Genomic DNA, 19164 nt, shown 5'->3' with positions numbered 1-19164 from the left:
AAACCCTCAACAGGCAACAAGACACTTTTCGTGCAGCTCCAGGATTGTTTTTGGCTTAATGAGCTTCATCATGTGAAACAATGTACACTGATAGAATTTCTACTCCAACAATCGTAATTTGAGCCATTCTAGTGTCATGGCAATGTTGGTCAGTCCACTACTTTGGTACAGACTGAATATCAACAGCTCTCGGATCAATCGCCATGAAATTCCCTACAGACACTCATGGATCCCAGAGGATGAAGTCAACAGACTTTGGTGATCCCCTGATTCTTCCTCTTGCACCACCATGACAGTGACATTTGTTCTTTGGAGTGAAATGTCTATACAACCTGGATTGCCATGAAATTCAAGTCACATCATGTAATGACATTTGTGATCTCTTCACTCTGATGGTTGATCCATTCACCTGCCAAGTATTTTTTTAAGAGCGTCTCCCCTTTTTCAGTTTTCCAATAACTTCCCTGATTGTTCTGTCATCAGATGAAAATGAGAATTTGTGCAACACATTTGTTAATGACATACCTGCAAAACTAATGACATTCCCATCAGCCTCAGCTGAACATAGTGTTCAGTGCTAATTAGCATAAACATTAGCATGTGGACATGTAAAACTAAGATGGTGAGCACGATCTTAAAATCAGCATTTTAGCATTATTATAGTGAGCATGCTGACATTAGCATTTAGCTCAAAGCATTACTGTGCCTTACAGAGTTAGAATGACTGTGGAGTGAGATACTTAAGTTATTTACAGTATGATATGTACATTTAAATTTGCACTGGGAAAAAGCTGAAAAAGGACTATCACTTGATATTTAAGATCTAAGATGGTGGTACACGATAGAAGAAACATTTTGAAACCTGTTTATTTGTATTGGGGACAAGTAAACTAACTGAGTGTCACCCTTCGGTATATTTCTTGTTTCACATGAATACACATTCAAAACAAACAAAAGAAAGTACTTCTATTTTCAAAGCTTCCAGACTGCAGCCGATCAGATAAAAGGAGAAAACAACACAAACACAAACAGCTGTGGACCGAACACCAGAGACAGACAGTCCATATGGAAATCATATTTGCACATAATGGTTTACTGTTTGATGACCGTATTTGAGCATATATGTAAATGTGTGCAGTTTCTTTTGATATTCATGAGTATGTTGTTTGTTTTGTGAGGGACAATATGGTGAACAAACAACCATTGGGGCAGAAATCAGTGCAAAGACACAGCAGGGAATTAATGCTGACAGGACAATAATATTACAGCAACAACAACTGTCTCTTCAACTGAGTCATGAAGAGGAAGAAGATGGAGTCATATTCACTGCAGATATAATGTATGTGTATGTGTAATGTATCATGCTCATTCTAACCTCTTAAGAGGAAATATAAACAATGCTGAGACAATAAAACTATGTGTTTTTAAAGCAAGAAACAACAGTAACAGGTTCATGTTTGTTATTTTTTGAAAGCACAATTAATTCATCTGCCCAAAAAGAGAAAAGTGTGATTTTTGTATTACTAATAAGAAAAATTTTATATTTATTGTGTATTTAAAAAACAAAGAATGGGGGAGGAAAAAAGAGAAAATATGAAAAACACAATGTGATGTTTATTTAGTTCACTGTGTTGATGCCAGGGCCGATACTGTCAATACGCTGTGATCTGAGAAATTAAAGAGGAACAAAGGAAGCTGTTAACACAATAAGTTTTAAGCGACACATGTTGTTTTCACCGTTAATAACAAGGGTGAGAGTGTAAGTAATTGTGATATATGGAAGAAAAGGCTGCCAGCGCGCTTTGTATCCATGGGTAATCACAGAAAATGAAACTGGTGTGATAATGTAATGTTTATTTTCTTTTGAACCAAATGAAAGGTGTTATATATTCATTGCTGAGATGCTGATTCTCTTTCTGATTACTCACTTGTAGTTATTTGACTTGCATTTTAAGTTCTCTACGCAAACTAAATTTCCCAGGAGGGCCATAAACAAACATTTGGATCATTTAGATAAAACCAGTGCCACCAGCATCTAGAGTTTTATTTTTTTTCAGTTTGACGACAAATTCCAGTCAGTCCTATGAAGATGATAAGACTTACTATAAGGACATCCATAGGTTTCCAGTCGGAGTCCGATCCTCCCACTGGGGTTCCAGTCCAGAGGAATGAGGCGGAGGAAGCGAGCGAAGGCCGGCTGCTGCAGCTTGTACTGAACCACACTGTCTGCATTGCTGTTACCTGGAAAAGACTGAAAATACGACTTGTTAATTACGTATCTACATCGGTTCAATGTAGCACTTATGTCCCTGAAAAACCACTCAGAATACAAAAAAGTCTGTTTTTCAGTGGAACTTTTTTCAATGCCACTGTTTATTTATATAGTTCAGGTTTCGTTTATAATGCCAAATTTTAGTTATTATGCCAAAATGTCACTGTTCTAACTCCATAGTTTTGAAGCATGAATGAAATCTTCTGGGTGAGTTATTACCTTTTGCAGACATGCAGTTGTGATTTTTGCTAACTTACAGTTTAGAGAATGTTAAGACTGCTTCAATGAGCCAAAGTAACATACAAGAACAGACACAAAAAGACAACCACCACTTATGTGAGTGTGTAAATGTGTGTCTCTCATATTGTAGTGTTAGAAGGTATGTGTGTGTGTGTGTCGTGTGAGTGATGAGTGTGAGAGAGAGAGAGAGAGAGTAACATTACATTCATGGGGCAGCAGCCACTGGAAGCAGAGCATGCTGGGTATTATACTGTTTCTGATGAACAGATGGAGAATGAAACTTCAGAAACCTTTCCTCTGTAGAGATTATGCTCATTAACCTGCTTTATACTAACGGCAGATACTGTACTTCTGCAAAATTTGGACGATGAACAGAAAATTGATCGTCCGTTTGTTTCTGACTCTGGGCTGAATGCCTGATGAATTGCCCTTTTAATCTCTTTCCATCTCTCCCATGCTGCTATCTACTCTAATTATAACAATCCTCCCTTTGGAAGTTGAACCTGCAGGAACTGGCTCTCCCACTGCTGAATAAAAACTTAGACACACAATGAACTTATTAATTCCTCTGTAATCACGAGAGAGTAGACACCTTGCAATCACTTTTTGGTGATTTTTATCTTCAGTGTTGAGCTTGTTACTAATTACTAACTATTTTATAGTAATGTTATTACTTTACTCATTACTTTTTGCCCAACAGTAATTAGTTACACTGCCTTTACACATCCTTTCTTCCCAAAATTCAGACTTTGCTTGGTGCCTGTGAGTGAATGTCAGGTTAATCGCCTGGTAAACTCAACTAAGACTAACTTCTGCAGCCTCTGAATCCATAAAACTTACAGGCTACATTAAAAGCACAACTTCTATTATTTAGAGTCATAGGAAAGAATAATTTGCAAGATAGACTGTGACTGGTATTTCCCATGGATCTGTCTGGAAGTCGAAGAGTCAAATATTTCATCCACCACATATAAACCACAAGCTTTATTAGTTATTTGTTGCTTGTAGCCTACTGTCCACACTTAAAATCCAGTTTTGGTTGTTAAAATCAAAGTAATGGGAATATTTCCAGCAGCTGAATGTAAGTGTCTCTGTCTTCCAGGCTAGCTTCCTGTTTGCTGAAATGCATGATTACAAAACTTCATCTGAGGATTTACGCATTACGCATACATTTACGTAAATCTAAGAATTATTGTGTCACAGGAAGCTCAATGGAGTGTAAGCAGAAAAACAGTATTAGATAATTGTTATTTCCCCACAATATTGGCAGGGTGACATTAAAAGCGCCTTAAAAACCATGACAATGTACAAAATTATTAATTTATTTAACCTTCATTGATTTGGTAAAAAAAGGTTTGCTTTGGTTTAGGCAACTAAAACTGCTGAGATATGATTAGGGAAAGTCAGTGGGAAAGCAGGTGGATGCTGTACAGATACAGGAAAAGTGCAGCATACAAAGAAAAATGAGAAGAAATCTGAATGAATAAATTTTGCAAGCTCCCAAAAACTTGATGATGCAGTGTTTCAGCCTACAAAGTCTTCATCCAGCAAATGTCCATATGAACAAAAAGTAGGCTAAATATACATACATACAAAGAATTACAGCTCGGTAAAACAAACTTCAGAACGTGTAACGTTGTATTTTTCCGTTAAACAAGGTAAATAGGAGTTAGAATATTTCCTTTGTTGACATTTTGTGGGTTTATTTTGTTTGTTAAAACTAAGAGAGCTTGTTGTACATAACGAAACTCGCCGCTCATTTCTCAGCTGCTCTGGAGCCTTAGAGGATAGTAAGAAAAGACAAAAGTTACCACTCTTGTGTTTCTGTTCAACAGCTAAGAGGAGAGACCTTCAACTTAACAAATGACACTGAGGAAAGTACCAGATCTCGTTTACTTTTAGACAGATGATGTGAATTCTTCACCAGCAGCCTTTGACTGAAATAGACATGGTGACAGAGATTAACTGTGAATGTGAAGGACAGAATAGCAGAAAGGAATAAAGAGACGAGGAAGACGATACAGAAGAGTATCAAAAGGGAAATGACAGGGGCCAAATGAAAGGGAGAGAAAATCACAGGGTGAAAGTAAGAGGCAGATAAGCAGCAGAAAACGAGAAGAGGAAATAAAGCTAGAAAGGAAATTTGAGAAGAACAGGGAAAAGTAAAAAAGTACCACTTGTGTCCTCATTTCCCACCCCTCCAGGCAGGAGGAAACAAACCGATAAAAAGGAGAGACAATAAAGAAAAGATGGATTGCTATATTTTCAAGCACCCACAGGCTTCTGAGAGAAGAGGAAAAGAGAGTGAAAGGACAAAAAGAGAAAACAGTATATTTCCTCCGCTGGTCTTCAGGCCTCTAAGCTAAAGAGCAGAACCCCTGTAGACAGCCCTGCCATTAAATGTATCCTCTGACAGACTCTGTAAGCTCAACCGACTAATGCACATGAGTTCAGAGACACTTTGAAATGTGACTGCGCTCAGTTTATGTAGAGTGTCAGATCAGCCTGTTTTTAAGCCGTGAGAATCGTCCTCTGCTCTCTCAGAGAAGATCCTCAGTGCTGAGATTAGCTGGATTCCCTCCATATGAGGAAATTGCCTCGGCTCTACTTCTAATCAAAAGCTCCTCTCTGCACTACAGTAACAAATGTGCTTTTACTCTGGGTATGTCCAAGCAAGTAGTAGGACAATATTACAATGTTACACTTTTTTCTATATTTTTTTTTTCAACATTTGTTGCACTATTTCATCGGGTGTAAGGCTCACTAGGAGCGTGCAGGTGGAGCAGCAGAGGATTCCACTGTTTGCTTTCTACACAAACAAGATGAAAACTACTTAGTATTCCTGTGGCTGTACAGTACTGAACCATGTACCATCACCACAGTGAGACAAATACAAGTGCTATACACTTGTGCGACAGAAAAACACTGAAGGGGAGTGCTGTGTCTACCAGGAGGTGGGAGGTGACGCCTCACTGCCTCTGCTGTCCATCTGACTGATTTCTTCATTAATCAGTTCTACAGAGACCAGCTGAGCTTTTCCACTTCATGGCTATGTTGTGACATTTTTCTGCCATTTTACTGCTCATGATCAACGGTGGAAAAAGTGCTAAAATGAACTAATGTAGAAACACCATTAGCAAACATTATATTCAGGTGGAAGTAAAGACATTGCTCTGATAATCTGCTCATGTAAACACTCATTAGTTAGTAAACTAAGATTGGGAAAGAGATGGATCCAGGCAAGTCTATACATCTTACTGCTTGGATGTTACTTTCATTTCTTCATGTGTCAACCTGTAATGTACTCTAAGTGTGGCAACGCATGTTCTCCAGGTTAGAATTTGTAGAGCTCTTTGAACTGCTTATGTATGAGACTGTGCCCTCAAATGAGGTTGACCATGAATGTGCAAAGCAAATATTTGTGTCAAAGCAGTAGATGTGAACACATGTGAAAATAGAATGAATTTAAAGGTCCAGTGTGTAACAATTAAGAGAATTTGTTGGCAGAAATAAAAATATAATATTCATATCTATGTTTTCATTAGTGTATAATCACCTGAAAATAAGAGTTGTTGTGTTTTCATTATTAGAATGAGCAATTTATATCTACAGAGGGAGCGGGTCCTCTTCTGCGGAGGCCACCATGTTGAGCCGCCATGTTTCTACAGTAGCCCAGAAAGGACATATCAAACACTGGCTCTAGATGGGACCTTTCACTGCCACCGAAATTTTCCTAAATGCTTGCAAGGCGAGTGGTATTCAGTTGGTAGCAATCTCCAGCTTCACCGCTAGATGCCACTAAATACTACACACTGATCCTTTAAGGCTGCTGTACATTTATGGGCATTTGAATATATACTGTATTACATTTCTGTAATTTTATAATGAATTCTAAATCCTGTATATATTTTGAAATATGTTTGTAATTAATATAAAATAACATCCTGTATGGGTTTCAAGTGTCATACAGTGTATGTATAGGCAATTCTTTTAATGTATTTCTTTACAATAAGAATTTAATATCTACAACCAGAGTTTCCCTTCAGAAATATTGGCACCACCCAACCGATAGAGAAAGATAAACTGTTATCTAAGACAGTCCGTGTCACTTTGTATCCAATCCTGTTATTTAACATTTGGAAAAAAATAAAATAAAAACAACATGTTGACTCCTTCTTTAATAAAATGTCAAAAAGAGAGAAAGAAAGAGACAAAAGTGACACAGAGTAACAGCCAAAAAATCAACACTGTGCCACTTGACTGCCTCTCTGTTTGTGATCTGCAGCTTCACACGCCTGCAGAGTCAGCAGAGCCTCAACACTGGTTCATACATTATAAATGAAGAGATAAACTCATGATGACTGAGTTTATCTGTGCAGGATAGATGGAACCACGCTGCTAAACACTCCATCACCTCATATGAAATACATAAAGCAAAATATGATGTTTATTGATCCCTGAGGAGTCTATATGAGACCTAAGAACAAAAGTGGAGCCATAGAAATGGAGTCACTTTTTAAAGAGATGGAAATAACAAGTGATGTAGAACCTTTTTCACGTATGCAATGTGATAAACAACTAAATACTGTTTATTGCAGTATAGACTCACCCCTATGCTGTCCTCCTGTCTGTACTGTTTCCAGTTGTGTCCCGTGTCACTGAACATCAGCAGGTACGACGTCAGCCAATCAGAGCTGCCGTAGCGGCCCTGAGTAGCGACGGCGGTGATCTTGGTGCGCTCGCCCAGGCTGACCTCCAACCACTGATACCTGTCTGAGGTGAGAGGGGACCAACCTCCAGCTCCTGCAGGGAGAGAAAGAGAAAAAAACAACATACAGAGTGATTTATTACATTTCCATCTGTGCGGGAGGAGATGAAATAAGCTTTGGTAGATGCTGAAAAATGAATTGCATTGCTTGACCTTTAATTCTGAACTAAAATCATACTTTTCTGTTATGAAAGCCGAATAAAGAAAATTGATTGAACTACAGCAAAAATCTTTAAACCCATTTTGAAGCAATAATGGGATATAAATCACGCTTTGGGGACTTTCCAGAGGAATTTAAATCACTCACATTCGCATTGTGACCCACAGCGGCATCAGGAATGTGTTTCTTTTCATATCTGAGAAACACGTGCATATTGTGAAATGAAAATATGCAATACAATCAGCATTGGATATTTAACTTGTCAAAGCAACTATCAGAGATCCAGAAAGGTAAAATCATCTGTGCCCAAATATTTGTAAAATAACAAAAAAAAAAAATAATAATAATAAAGACGACATATCTGTAATAAAAGCAGTCTGAATGTCTTTGTTAAGAAACAATTTACAAACATTCCTGGATCTGTATCCAGTGCTTGAGCTGCACTAAAACCTTAACCCACAACAAAACTTCCAATATTCTGAAATACAGTAAAGGACAGAGTACATCCTTGTTGTTGTAAAACTGCCTGTATGCCTCTAAACTAAACTGCTTTCATCCCAGTTGAATACTTTAAGTCCAACCTATCACAGCTATATGAATCTTATCACCTCGGAGGTATTATATAAATACTACACATTGACAGGTGACAAAAACCCAATAATTGGTTGAGAAACATAACACCTGCAGAGGAAAGAAAAGAATATCACGTGAATCAGAGGCTTTACACTCATCAGCTCTCATCCAAACTGAACACCTATACAGAGATTTTGGAGCACAGACATATTAGACGGCACTGGTTAAATCGGGTTTATTCCAGGTCACTGTGCGGGACTGAAAGTGGCGTCAGCTCATGTCAAATACAGCAGAATGAAGATAGATAGCACATATAAGCTGATATCATTTCCCATACACAATTTCATCCATTAGAGGATTATGGTTCCAGGTATTGATTCGTATTCCAGTTCCCCTTCATGTGTGTATCCTTCTTCATATTAAACGTCATCAATAAAGGGCGTAATGTGTCATGTGATCGATTACAGTTGAATTATTAAAGAAATGTGCACTCTTTCAGTAGGTTTGTAAATTTTTTGTAAAATTACTTTATTACTTATTGATGCAGACTATACAATGCAGGACTGTACAATATATATGCTGGTATGATTGTGCCTTACTTCTTATCCAATCCTCAGAGGCTGGAGTGAAATTTGTGAGTGTGTGTGTAACAATGCACACGGCCCACACTACATGTGTAAATGTTGCAGGTTGTTGACAGAAAGTCTGCCTGGACAGATTAAACTGTGGTTAATCGAATGGGCAGCGACACAATAAAGACACTTTAAACACTGAAAACTAGGCAGCGTATGTGTTGGAAAATTCAGGCCAAAAGACAACTCAGAGCTCAAACACCAGATGGACGGGTTCTGAAAGAGACGGCTGCTGACCAGTGTCCCACTGAGCACACACGCCGAGTGAGTTTCACAATGCCCTACAAAGAACAAACACAGTGAAAGCCAGCTTAAATGCCACTTGACTCTTAGAAAGACAATTCAGTTCTCTTCTTTCCAAAAGCTTTCCAAAAAAAATATTTTGCCCACCAGCTGCTGTAAAGTTACAAGCACAACAAATGTTATGTGTTATAGTGGTTCTGTTAAGAAACAAAAACGCTGCTTAAGAAAAACTGCGTGTACTAGCCTTATCCTCAAAAGACAAGAAATCTATTTGATCAGATATGTCTTTCCAGAGGATCACTTTGTCAGATTAGGTGAACATGTTGTCTTAAGTTCCAGCTGTGGTTTGAGAGACATTTCAGACTACAAGTTGAACCCCGGTCAATCAGAGCTCGCAGTTAACGACTTTTTTTAAATCGGGCAGGAGGGGCCAGAGAAAAACTTCTGTGATTAGAATTAACTTTTTGGTCCACCAGCCAAAAGGCTACTGAGTGTTCAAATTTGATGAGCCACTCAATAGATTACCATTGCTTTAATTTTGTGCCCCATGCTAATTTTCGTTTGCTATGCGCCATGTTGGAGATTGGAGCATTATCAGTCTGTGCAGACACTAGCTATTCATTTAAATTTAGTTATTACCCATAAGAAGTGCAGATTTTGTCCGCTTTCTTTTCCTGCTAGCTGTGCAGGTATTCTCTGCTTTTTCTACAATAGTGTCGTGAAAAATTGGTGGTTACTGTAGTGCTGAACACATTCGTCAGTGCCCCCCAAACCTTTTTATAAGAGCAAAATCTCCAAAACTACCCATGAGAACATCCCTGACCTTTCAACCACTGACAACATCAAGTCAACATTCAATTTAGACTGAGACTTTGTTCTTTGAAAAGGTATCTTGAAAACTACAGCACAGATTTACAATATATGTGCTGTAGGTATTCTTGCTCCCCAGAGGAGAAATCATAATGTTTCAGTCGTCTTTAATGAAAATAAAATAATAAAAATCTCACTTTTACACACATAAAATGGAAATATCTATCATGATTACATATTGCATTGTTTTGGTCAACTTTATGCTCCCAAAATTGATAAGCATTTTATTAGTCTTTATGGGGACCATAAGAGTTTTGCAAGGAATACTGTTCGACAAGGCATTTGTTTTCATTCAGTTTATTTCAGCGCAGTAACCTCAATAATGGACTTGCAACCAGCCTCTACATCATCCATTAATTCTCAATAGTGGACACCTCGAAGGGCATTACCCTGCTTATACCATGGTCACCTGCCAAAGAAAAGAAAAAAAGATAATTATTTCATATTTTCATGCATTTTGCAATCAAAATCAAATGTTTTTTTTTACAAGCTATGACTCTGTTTCCTTGGTAACACCTGAGGTTTTTCCTAATACCTGGAAGAATCTCCAGTAAATAGGACGACTTGGCAACGGGAGATATTTCTAGTTCCCTAAATGTAATTTGACAGTATGTTTAACAAAGAGACAAGTTAGCTAACCAGCCATGTCATTGTCCCCAAATCAATATCAAGATTTTCACGAACGATAGGGCGTGTGACTGATGGCCGCAGCCTGAAGGAGTGAGCTGAATAGCAAACGGGATGTGAGAGGATTGCTGTGTGTCAGTAGGTTCAGAGGGGTATTGTGTCATCAGTCACAATCGCCGTACTGTGATGTTCAGAAGATGAGCCACTAAAGGACTACAGTCAGTGTAGTGAGATATATTCATCATGTATTTTGTTTTCATTTAGTTTATTTCAACCCATTACGTTAGAACAGTTTCACTGGAACTACTTAGTAGGTGTCCTACATCAGGTATTAATGGACACCCAGCAGCTAATCAGAATCCAGTATTCACCCAGAACAGTGGTTCCAAACCTAGGGGGTCACCAAAGCATCACAGAAGGTTGCAAGGCCTTTTTAATTTTAAAGGGTCTAAGAAAACTTAAAAAGTGTACACAGTAGGCCGATATCTCATTGTCCTGAATAAAAAGTTTGAAGTTATAAAACCCAAAGAGCTAACAGCGTCAGGAAGAAGAAAACAATGAATTTGTCAAAAAAGCCTATTAAGTCTGTGTGATTGTTAAAAAAATAAATAAAAACATAATACAGACACAGAATGAAATGAAAAACATCATGAAAACTCATCTATGATCAATATTCACAGGAAATCATCTGCTTAAGCACTAGTTTTACACAACTTCCTGTAGTTATTGCATTCACTATTTGCAGATTCAGTTGTTATTATTATTATAATGCATTGATTATAATATGAAATATCCATAAAATATGTTAGGGGTCAGCAGTTCAGTGAGTGATAGAAAAAGCGGTCCCTTAAGGAAAAAGGTTGGGAACCACTCACTCAGACCATGGTATAATAACTAATAACAGTGTTGTGTAATCATGTGTGTCTGTCTGAGTCTTGTCCTCATACAAAGCGAGACGGAGACAAACAACACCTAGAGTCTCTACAAAAACAATAATTTTCCTAAATTGAATTTCTTGAAATGGCCACTTTGTGATAAATGTATGTTCTATCTGAAGTTCTCATGTGTTGACCTAATACTTGTGTCACATTATCAGGTTATATTACAGCATATATTTCCACCCTGAGTGTCATGTAAAATCAAAAGGGCAACAGTTGCAGCTTCAACAGTATTTGTTACCAGTCAGAAATGTCTCTGAACAATGTGCGGTGGCAGGCGGAGGAGAAAAGCTCAGCAGTGAAAATGAATCAGTGTCGGTCTGGTAGCTGGTGGAGTCTGATCTTTAAAGAGCTAAAGGCCAAAGCTAATAAGCACTTGACTAACAGACGTGTCCAGTGACAGAAGAACAGAAAAGAGCAGACACTCTGACCTTTACTCATGAAGATTACACTGCAGAGGAAAAGAGAAAGAGATCAGAATAAAAAAAGACTCAGACACCGGAGAGGCGTTACAAAGATTTATTGTGTCCACCCTGACAGTATAACTAAAACTAATATAATTGAGGTGAACCTGATGCCTGATGGTCCGAACACTTTCTGTCACGGCTGTCAACTCAAATCAAAGAGATCTCCCTGGTTTCTCTCCCCGAGTCTGTCAAGGCACCAGATCTAACCACCCACTAAGAAAAGGGAAGAATAATGGAGGTCAGCTGCGTGACATCACTGCTCTTGACGGCCAAACTGAGGTTGAAATTAACAGTGTAGCCTAATGGATGAGAGAACGGTGACGCAGTCTGAGTGGGAATGTGGGAATGCAGATCAACAGGGACTACTTCAGTCAAATAAACAACTATTTAAGTTGCACAATATCAGAGCCCTTGCACTGGCTCATCTACATGGAATTTGAATGAGGAATGAATGGAATTCCTGCTTTGACGAGCCAAAATATGTCTGCTGTGAAAAGGTTGTGTTCCTAATCTGCATCCACACTGAAATGCCTAAAGGATAAGAAAACGGTTAAATCTCTTCTTCTGTGCATCATAGCCAACATCTAGAAAAAAACTGTGATGATGAAACCTGGGTCTGATATTCTTAAAATGAAATGGCTTTACCAACACATAGCTCCTGACTGCAGGTGAGTTTTCATGTTTTCTGGTCCACAGAAAATGTGTGTTCAGAGTTATCAATTCTGTAATGTTTGAAAAGCTGGAGTGTGAAAAATGCGGCTTAGTGTTGTGACGATCCCTCCAACTCTGCTTGCCTTTTTACCTTTCTCTGCTGTCTGCTTTTACAGATACTGGGGTTGGCTGATAGGTGGAGCTGAGAGGGTCGCCTGCCTTACCTGCCCATGTGGGTGTGGCTTACAGAAAGGGAAAGAAGACTTCCCCTATGGGAGTCTCTCTCTCAACCTGGCCTACAGCACAACAAACCCTCCCTTTGATGCCAGCCTTGAGCCAGTTGGTAACAGTGTTTACAGAAGAATAAAACAGAATGAAAAATGTGTTTTCAGGGTGTGAATGTAGTTTTTGTCTGATGGTAAATGTGATGTGATGTGCAGCCCCTGTGGAAGAAGTACTCAGATCTTTTACTTTGTAAAAGTAGCAAAAGTAGTAATCCCACAGTGCAGAAATACTGTAATAGTAAAAGTCATGCATTTAAAATGTAATTTAAAGGTTCAGAGATAGGGCCTTTCGCATTTTTCGTAGGTTTTGTGGTCACCCAAGGTTCTTCTATGCATTTCACAGCCATTTCTCATTCCCAGGTAATCGAATATAGATGTGAATAGTGTTGAGTTTGTAGCAATCTGCTACTTCACTGGTAGATGTCACTAAATCCTACTACGACTAAAGTCTTTAATGTGTACATCACTTTAATGTTGCAGCTCACAAAGGTCCATTAAGGCCCAAGTATGCTTGCCGCTTGAGACCTGTCGTGCGAACAACTGTGACGTCAACAATGACGGTAGATCTCGCCTGCGCGCAAGCATTTTGGCCCGCTACGCGAGGTCGTGCACCAACTGATTTTTGTTTCTCAGCTGAGCCGCGCCAAACCATATGAACAAGTTCACATTCACCAGGCGAGAACAAATCGAAGAGGAGGCAATATCCGAAATTTACGAAGAACCATCCCGCGACCGATTGGAAAGCAAAAAAGAAGGCCGCCATTGTTTACCCTTTTCTTCTTCCTTCTAAGTGCGAGAAATAATAAAGTCGGTACCCTTATGCTCAGTTGCGCCACCCTCTGTTCAGGAGAAAATACTGCAACTAATGTCGCGACCAACCAGCGCAAGTATAAAAAGTTAACCGACCGCTTCCCTGTGACGTCACGTTGATCGGCGCGAGCAACGCGCGACAGGTCGGCAGCGGCTAGTCTACAAGACGCTTTAGACAGCTACAGAAGGACAGGCAGGTTGAGAGAGAGACAGATATAAGGACAGTGAGGCAGAAATGAAAAGACCGGCGAGGCAGGGTAATAAATGAAGAGGCAGACAGGAAAGAGGACAGAGAGACAGGCAGCTTAAAGGGATGGAAAGGCAGCTAGAAAAGCATGTTACAGACAGACTGTTATAAGTGCCAGGTCCAGAGTGAGTGGTGGTCATTTGCATGAGAATACACAGTCTGGAGGTAATTTCAGCAGCCTGATAACATGTCAGTCTGACAGAAAGTCCAACAGAAAGCTAATGGGCTCAATGCAGCACCGACAGCAGGCTGGAAAACGCTGCAGGTCCTCTGCAGGTGAAGCAGGAGAGATTTACACTGCAATAAGGGCTCTTGAAGAAAGTCAAAATATTGTATTTCAGGAGTATTAAATCTTGTTTTGAGCACAATTTACATTCTAGATAACTGAACTCGTCACTGTTGTGATATTTAATATATTTTCAGCTAAAGTGGACAGCATGATTGTCATACTAATATTCCAGTCAGCTATTTAAAGAAAATATGTTTTCTCGAAAATAGCTGTATTTCTCTAAATATTTTTTTGCTCATTCATCATCAAGAACATACTTGTATGTTATTTTAATGAAATAGTTAAAATTACAGTTATGGCTGCAAAGTTAATGAAATAATCTCATATTTCAACTTAAAATCTGCTGCACTAGTATTAAAAATTACACGTTAAACCTGCATTTACTGTTTCTGTTTACTGAACACTGACATATTAACTTGTCCATTCGACAAACTTGACAGCAAATAGCTGTTTGACAGAGAAATACTCATTTTAGTTCTGCTTTAGTCTCAAACAACACCTGATAAAAAATATTTGGCCCTATAGCTGCTTTGTTCACCAGCTAGTTGCTGGCTCTTTGCGTCGACAGTTACCAATAACAGAAAAGCAAGCTGAAAGATGCTGAAGCACTTCATAGAACTGAGGGGAGCTGCAGAGTCAGGTGGGGATTGTAATGGTGAGACTGTTCCCAAGGTCAAGAATGAACTTTCTTTAAAATGCGATTAGGGTTTAGGAGTTTGAATTCTGGGGATTTTCTGTGCATTTATATTTATATTTATATTAAAGAAACACTACACTCACAAAAATAGTCCATAGAGCTTTAAGTGTTACTGTGGGGGATCTGACAGTGGGGCTTTTTAGAAGACAAAGAGGACAACAGAATATGAAAATTGATACCTGATTAGTTGGCACAGTCAGTCCTAGTTTTCCAGTTCCAATTAAAGTCCCAATCCACCTTCAAATCCCCTTCTTTGGAAAAATGAATACAGTGGCACAGTAACTCTTGTCAAATCCATTCCAGCATAATTGCAGTGGTGTCACTGATAACTGTCAGTGTCGCCTACTGATGAAAGAAGATGTTTAAACATGAAGACTGCTATTAACATTTGGCAGAAAGACAGAGCTGGCTAAATTAGTTTGCACAAATGAAAATGTGACTGCAGACGGAGTGAAACTAATGATTCAACAGAATAGAGAGTGTACAGAAGAACAGAAGATGGACAGGCACAATTTAGATGAAGGAAGAGCGGAGGTGGACAAAGGAAAGAAAATGGTACACTCAGAAAAGTAGAGGGAGGATGGCAAGAGAAAGATAAAAGATGCAAAGTAAAAAAGGGGTAAAATCAAAATGAAGAATAAGAGAAGCAGATGGACAGACTGAAATAGTCATTCATCCTCCAGCTCTGGTAAAAGGCCATTCACCTCTAATCAATAGACTATCAGGGCTTTTTATCCACTTTTGGTGTCAGACTCAGAGCCATCAAGTCTCCACTGTAATCCACTGCATTAGGTCAAAGTCTGAAGCACAATGTCAGATCAGTTGTTGTTTCCCTTTGGGAGACCTGCAATGTTAAAAACTCAGTCTTACCATCTTTTTTCAGTCAGTATTTACGTATATTCAGAGATTCAAGATTTAAAAAATGTTCTCTTCTCATGTTTATGGACTCGGTTGATCTGTTGATCTTTGGTATGGAATGGATAACCATAAAATTATGTTCTGGCATTCAAGCCCCCCCTCAGGATGGTAACTAAGTGACTTTTCATCTAGCACATCATCAGGTCAACATTGGATTTGGTTGGTTTGCGTTCTATGGCAAGAATACCTGCTAACACCCATATGACATTCCCATCAGCTCAGTGTCTTAGTGTTTATGCTAATCAGCAAATGTTAGCATTCTCGCACCCTAAGCTAATGTATATCCCTGCTGAACACCGCCTTTTAGCATTGGCATTTTGAGCATGTAATGCTAATGTTAGCCTAAGAACAGCCTCATAGAGCCGATTGTCTGGAAGCCAAATCATCAGATTTATATAATGTCCAAGTCAGCTAAACATGCAGTGCAAAACAAATGTTTTGTTACAGTATGTTAAATGTTTTGTTGCACCTCTGCATAATCACGTAAGCATTGCCTGGATGATTCTGAATGTGCGTAATATTATAGATTCCAGCTGCAAGGCTTACTGTCTGATTAAATCCCTTGTAAAGATTCTGCGTTGGTGGTATTCCAAGACTCTAATAATCTCTGTTCACTTAGTGGGTAAATGAATTGAGAGCGAAGCTGCTCCTCAGAGAACAACTAGAGGAGGCAGAGTGTTAGCAGCAGCAGCAGCAGGAGATGGAAATGAGATGGAGACGTTCATTTATTCATTGATTTCCTCAGCGAGCAGCTGGAATCGTTCTCTGGGATCCTGCACCATGAATGTTTGTAAGGAAGAGATGTGACACACACAGCTTTCCTTATCTACTTTCTACATACTAAAGCAGATAAGGATTTTGTTCCCGATTATCAGTGAAAATTAACCGCTGTTTGTTGAACCATTTTGTTTGCTGTCGAAGCAAAACTCGTGGTGGTTTATCCTACAGTCACACTGTATACCACCACTGTGTTGTCTATGGCAAGGTTCTTTTTCAAGGCTGTAATCTTTAATTAAGAAGTGGTTTGAATGTAGTAAGAGTTAAATATTTTAACTGTAATGACGAGTCATTTTAAAACTTTACAGTCTACACAAAACACAAAAACAGTAACTGTTTGAAGTAGTCTGCCTTGTGGTCCAGCAGAACAAATTATGAATTGGTCTGACTTCACTCCAACTCAAAAACGTGACAGCCCTATTCTTTTGTGATGAAGTGATCTTCTGTATTTTACAGTTTCATGCACTATTCTTAATTCTACCAACCAACTTGAATACACCATATTGTGATGGTCAATGTACCTGGATTATCACAGCGACACAATTGCCTTACTGTCAACAAATGTTATTCTTGTTTATATATATGTGTGTGTACACATACCTGGCCAATAAAAGTCCAATCTATCAATACATATATCAAATGGTCATATTCGTGTAATGTTTTGTAGTATTAAATGTTCATTTGTAGACCAGTAGGGTCCTTCTTCAGTTCTATAGTCAGTATTTTTTCCATTTTGACTCCTTATAGAACATCCCTCAGTGACTGCTGACATGCTATGTTATATGTGTATGTACAAAGAGCAGCAGTGTTAGCAATAGTAAAGGCGGCAGAAAAGAGGACAAGTTACTCAAAATGCAACACTGCTGCAATGCATTCTGTTCTATTGAGGTGACTAATGATGAAAAAAGTGCAGCGGCTCTGTATAGAAGTCCTTGCTCTTTCATTTCAAACCTATTCTAATGTTTATCATCAGTGCTTTGCACTGAAGGTAATCGTTCAGTATGAGGTAATCTGCTCTGTGAGATACAGTTCAAAGCTGTAGGAAATAGCTATTAAGTGGTTCAAGTTTTTGAAGGTATTGTGAGTTTTTTGAGATTTCACTCCACTGATAGAACAGTAAGGAGTAACAGAAAAGGCAGGGGAGCGAGACTGAATGACATGCAGCCAATGGCCCCAGTCCGGACATGAACCCCAACATGCGGTACACGCTCCATCTGGGGAGCTACAAAGAACTTCTTGAATTAAATTCTACATGAAAATGGTCACAGGCCACAGTTTTCATTAAAGAGCTGCAGGTGTTCACATATCTTTTATATCTTTTCATATGGGACATCTTTGGCTCGCTTGTCTCTTGTAACAGTTAATGAAAGACCAGGAAATGTCAGCAACATTACAGCAGACTGGCTTTGGATCAGTAAAGGGCAACAATAAAAATTAGCTCTTACAGGTCCTAATACGAGACCTGAAGTGTCANNCCTTCTTCCGACTGGCAGCTTGTGACGGCGGCAGTCTTGGAGGTGAATCAGAATCCGCAGCTGCACTTTACTGAAGTTAAAGCTAACATTTTAAACATAATTCAATGAGTTGGATGCTGTTACAGGTGGCATGAATGCATGCTATTACCACCACAGAGAGCCTTATCAATCCACTGTTAACAAAAAGTCCAATCAGCACACAAAGAGAGAAGGCTGGCAGCATTTTCAAAGAACTGTTTGCTTAAAGTTCTCGACGCATGCAAACAGAACTGAGTACTGAGCCAGGCCTCTGCTTCCTTTTAGTTTCTCAGAGGTGAATTTCGTTTAGATCCATCTCACCGTACGAGCCGATTCTAGCTTTGATGTAGGGATTAACGCGGATGAAACTTGTTCGCCCCACAGAAAGCTCCACGACAAACCATGATCATCATTTTCTCAAAGCCTCACATCAACATCCAGCACAGAACTCCCTGCTGGGTCAAATAAACGACGTTCATTCATTTATCCTCCTGGCATAAAACCTTCAACAGCACCCACAGAGAATAAAGACGGGACAAAGCAGCTATTGCTTGTTCTGTTCTCTCAGGCCGTGAGTTGACCTGTAAGTTCTTTGTGAATCCAACAAAAACCTTTCCTGTGTGTTATGTTTTGTGTTCTGTGTCCTGAGCTTAAACAAAGTCTCTTCTCCACTGAGCGCAACTGCATCCGTGCCAGTTTGACAGTAACAGGGAGAGATTTGGCTCCTCCGCTTCCTCTCTATTGTCTTGGTGTTAACTCAGATAATCCTCACATTTCACTGGACCCAAAGAAAAACTCACATCCCTTCTCTTAGGAAAAACAATCACAGGCCAGTACAAACATCATTCCAGGCCCTACACTGACAAAAATAACAATAATAATATGATTTCAGCTCAGTTAGGTACTTATGTATCCAGTCTGATCTGCCTTGCTTAAATAACCCGGATCAAACTGACTTAATGAGGGCGAACTCACCTTCTCTGCCTGTTGTGAGTTGGCAAAGCCTGGAGCGTGGACTGCGGACAGCTGGCGGAGGAGCTTCCTGAAGGACGATGGTGGCAGGATTGGACACCAGCGCGCTCTCACACACCTCTGTCAACCAATCACAAAGCAGGAAAATTAAAATAAACTGATAGTCCACTTCATTCAAAACTCCCTGGAAAAAAAATTTCTGGAGTTAAAGTAGTGTCCTCTGCACCGAGGTGATC

The 19164-nt window shown here is 39.2% G+C and overlaps 1 pseudogene; it reads right to left on the bottom strand.

Annotated features, from left to right (window-relative positions):
• LOC118334800 overlaps positions 1-19164 on the bottom strand; it is a 344242-nt pseudogene that overhangs the window by 87203 nt on the left and 237875 nt on the right.

This window comes from Morone saxatilis, unplaced genomic scaffold (assembly GCF_004916995.1).
Source record: "Morone saxatilis isolate NCDOM2014 unplaced genomic scaffold, NCSU_SB_2.0 Contig23, whole genome shotgun sequence".
NCBI lineage: Eukaryota > Metazoa > Chordata > Actinopteri > Moronidae > Morone > Morone saxatilis.
The sequence above is the reverse complement of the archived record's forward strand: the minus strand, read 5'-3'. Positions and strand labels throughout refer to the sequence as shown.